General features: G+C 31.1%; 1 long non-coding RNA gene across 2 annotated transcripts in view; it reads right to left on the bottom strand.

Annotated features, from left to right (window-relative positions):
* Positions 1 to 2,310: 2,310 nt before the first annotated feature.
* The window catches only part of LOC106459316, a 23,331-nt gene continuing 21,058 nt past the window's right edge, over positions 2,311 to 4,583 (bottom strand). For both annotated transcript variants that reach the window (XR_001290824.2, XR_002610551.1), the window contains exons 6-7: positions 4,378 to 4,458; positions 2,311 to 2,397 (exon numbers count right to left, since the gene is read on the bottom strand). This is a non-coding gene — a long non-coding RNA (uncharacterized LOC106459316). The remainder of the gene's footprint in view (positions 2,398 to 4,377; positions 4,459 to 4,583) is intronic.

The following is a 4,583-nucleotide window of genomic DNA, read 5'->3' as shown; positions in this document are numbered from 1 at the left end:
TTATATTACTCTGAAACCCATTTAGAAATAATGTCACTACTAGCAGATAAGTATACATTCAAAAAATTTATACTAAAGTAATGTCCCATACATCAGAGTGAAATATAGTGCTGTCAACCAATTATTTATATTACTCTGAAACCCATTTAGAAATAATGTCACTACTAGCAGATAAGTATACATTCAAAAAATTTATACTAAAGTAATGTCCCATACATCAGAGTGAAATATAGCACTGTGGTACAATTATATATATATTAGAAATTACTATAGTGGTTCATAATAACACAAGAATTTGCTCAAAAATCTAACAGAACATTCTGGCAAAAACCATCTTCAAATGTAAACTTATTCTTGAAAAAACACTCAAAACCATCCTTTTCAACAGTTAAAACCACTCAAACACTGATAATAAGCAAAATAAGTGATTTATTGAAGACGAAATCAAAATTTGCCCAATTGTTCATATTATTGTTTCATAAGTCTACAGGAAAATCAGCTGAGTATTTTGCACTAAAACCTAGACAGATATACTATGGAATGCTGCAAATGCCCATGACCTACTTAAAAGTTGATTATTTTTCATTGAAAGTTGATTTATGTGGTTATAAATACACAACAGATGCAATGTTGTTCTGAGCGGCTGCTTTTGTACTTGACATATATTAAACACATTTACACAAAACATCAGGCACAATGCCACCTGGCTCAATAAATAATTACTTTACAAGACATGAAGCTTTATTTAAAGGAATGTTTAAGATGTATTTATTTCATTTGAAATGGCTGCTTTTCTACTGGTAAAATTTTATACGTGCTTAGTGGGGGTTGTGTCTTACTCTAGGCTTATATTTGCACCATTACTATGCATTAAAAAACCAACATAGAAGATAATTTAAAATCTACAAATAGGGATTGCAAAAATAGTAAAAATCAAAGCCAGAAATCTACTGCTGACAGTTTGGTCAAGCTAAAAATCCCTATTATGACTCCACTATAAAATTTTTACAAGTGATATCTACTGTAGTGTGGAATAACACAGGAATTTTGCAAAAAACTGAGAGTAGTTTAAACTTAATATAACCTCCTTAATTTTATCATGCTGTGAAATTTTCTAAGTCGTTCACTTTCCACCATAAAAAAATCTGGTGTTTTCCTAGCATGTGCTTTAGTTGGAAACTACAAATCCTGCATTTTGTAGTGCATTAAATGGAAACTGCCACATGAAAAGTTCCTGATTTTGCTATTGTATATTGTTAATATAATATAATATTGTTCATCATTACTCAAGTTTGCTGTCTCTACGTGGATTTCCACGACTATATTTCAGTGAATTTTTAACATTGGATAATTAACATAATAGATTTCCCTACTCAGACAACAGTGGTGATTCTTCCTACAGTTTCTTATACTTAGCTGAAATCATGTGTGCATATTCAGTATTTATAACAACTGCGTATAGCACTATTTTATATAGTTATTGCAATTTTTAAATATTTGGTGTTGAGGTAAAGGACGTATATGTTGTCAATAATTGGTGGCTTATGCAAGTGTGTTGCTGTTGTCTATTTTGCATGCATTATTTGTGTCACCTTATTCTAGTAAACACTTATGCACAGCAGGCTAAGAACAAACATATATGTCATGTAGACCTAGCAAGGTAAGCATGTTACTGCATCTGTTTACATTGCATTAATCTGTGTTGTATTATCTTAGAAGAAACATTATGCCATTCTGATGAAATTGATTTGTTGCTGCTCATCTTTTGTTACATTATACTGTGACATTGATGGAAGCTGGTCATTAATTCTGTAACGATACAACATTTGCCTTCAAGATAGTCCTTTGAGAACAATTTTAGATTTTGTTTGTTGTAGTTGTATAGCAGTACACGTGTTTATTCTTTGTTGTACATTTGATATATTTTGAATAAATTCAGTGTGGTGTTTGGATAGAATTCTTCAGTAAGCCTGTTTCGGCATGTGATCCTACTTCCATTCCATAAGGACACCAATTCTTTGGTAAGCCTGTTTCAGCATGTGATCCTACCTCATTTCCATAAGGACAAAAATTATGTGGCAAACATGAGTCAGAATGTGATTCTATCTCAAACCCATAAGGGCATCAATTCATTGCTAAATCTGAGTCAATATTTCATCCTACCTCCATTCTATGAGAATGCCAATTCTTCAGTAAACTTGGATCAGCATCTGTTCTTTTGCTACAGTATTATCATACTTATTGTACTGTCTACATTTACATGTTTTCCTACATAAGATATGGCTTGTACTGTAGTTAGTACATATGACACTCACCTTTACAGAAGCAGTACAGACCACCCGCATTTGTATGTTTCTTCATATGGAAAGCCCGTATCCTTTCTGTTAACTCCAAAATCTGGAACATTACCAAATAAACTAGAATACTGACCATAAGAAATCATGGTTGGTTAGCACACAATAATAAAAACAGCACTCCATACTATATATGTGATAGTGAAACAAATAATTTCACAACTTACTTCAAGTTTCTTAAACTATGACATTAAAACTCGGCATATATGCTCTAAACATGCACCAAACAATACACTGCCTACAGAGGACAAACACTCAAAGTTGAAAAGCTAAGTAGAACCATTTTGACAGGGGGCACAAAAATGATATATCGCCAGTAAAAATTGTTTTTATTGGATCAGATTTTTGGATACTGAAAAAGTGTTGCAAGCTGAAGCATTATCCAATAGAAAAAGATTTTATTTACAGTATGTCATCTTTTCTATTTTTGCTTATAGAGCAAGTCTAATCATCATGTAAGATGTGTGTGTGTTAATAAATAAACTACTTATTTTACAGACTATTACTTTTAGAAGTAGTCTCAAACTTTACCGTAATGGCTGTGCTTTGGCATTGTATTACACACAAATCAATCCTTACTTTCTTTTGTAATGAAATTTTCATTTAAGAACTTTTTGTAGTGCCCTTCATGATCCAACAACCTCAATAAGAATTCCTGAAGTGGCAAGGAGGCATCAAAAAATATTTCTCACAATAGCTCACCTGAACAATATTTTCCTCAGTCTTGCCCCTCCCTTCACCTTTAACTTTTAAGTGTATTTACTTTTGAAGCTTACATTATTCGAACCATACTCAAGATTCAACATGTGGAACACAAACCAGTAACTATGTTAATTTTCAAGACAGTGCCTGAGTGGTCTCAACATATGTTCCAAATGCACACTAGTAAGAAGTCAAATGTAAATCATCTCATGTTACATATTGAAGAAATATTAAACTAATCAATCAGATTGAGTTTAAGTGGGAACTAAATATTAGAGAATCGCTAGAAATTGAAAAAAAAAATACTATTTGTAATAAAGATGGTGGTCAAGGTATGGAAGAAATGAATTACCAAAAATCTGTTTTTGGGGAGAATTATGTTCAAAGATGAGATGGCATTGAAGGTGCAATACAAAATTATGTAAATTGGACATGATGTAGCTATAAAAGTCAGTATCTAACTTTAACTATTTATTACTGCCAATGATGGTGGCATAGAACACCACAGAAACATGGAATTTCTGTTTTTATGGTTGTGACCTGTTTTTAATAAATCTTATTTATTGTGAAACTATTTAAAGTTTGCATATATCTTTTCTATTCATCAGTGTTTCATGTACACACACACACACACACACACAAAAACTATCTCAAGTTAACATACAGCTTTGATGAAAGTTCACAGGATTCTCAATTTTGTTTTTCAAAAGACCATGATACCATGAAAATCATTATCTATATGAAAGTTGGAGTAATTATTTCTGTATTGTGTTTTAAATTCCTTTGAATATTAAACAAATTTTGGAACTTTTTAAACCACTAAAATATGTCAAACGTGAAGTTTTTTTTTATAAAGAAAAGAAATTAATTCCTAATACAATAAAAGGTTTCAACAAAATCACTCAAATGTTAATAAACAACAAAATACAATCTTAAGTTAAAAAAACTAATAATCATTTCCAACGAACAAGAACTATACATCCAGTCAACAGGCAAAATTAGTCAAAGAAAAAAACATTGTTGACAATTTTTTAAAAGAAAAATTCTTTTTTTTTCCATGGAAATACTTGGATAAAGCAACTTAAAGCAATTCAAACAGAGCAAGCCTTTTGCTATTGAAATGTAATAATTATATGTTAACTAAAGATTAATTATAATGTAAAAACAAAATCAGAAGATGACCCAATGGACAGAAACTAGACTACAGAGAAAATCTAAGAAACAAACTTTTAATGAACCAATAGATAATTATAAAAAATTACTGTGGGTTACATTTACAAAAGTAACATTCACACTGCAGATATATTTATCCAAAAAGTACCTTTTTTGTTCCGCTACCATCTAGGATTTCACATAGGAGTTTTTAACTGATTTTTTTTCAAATTACTTTTTGGGTCCTAACCTAAAATGAATAAAGAAACTCATGATGTAACAATTAGAAGAAACACAAAGTGTTAAAAATGCTGGTGAATATCATATCACACTGGCCCGGCATGGCCAGGTGGTTAAGGCACTCGACTCACAATC

The sequence above is a fragment of the Limulus polyphemus genome, unplaced genomic scaffold (assembly GCF_000517525.1).
Source record: "Limulus polyphemus unplaced genomic scaffold, Limulus_polyphemus-2.1.2 Scaffold591, whole genome shotgun sequence".
NCBI classification, from domain to species: domain Eukaryota; kingdom Metazoa; phylum Arthropoda; class Merostomata; order Xiphosura; family Limulidae; genus Limulus; species Limulus polyphemus.
The sequence above is the reverse complement of the archived record's forward strand: the minus strand, read 5'-3'. Positions and strand labels throughout refer to the sequence as shown.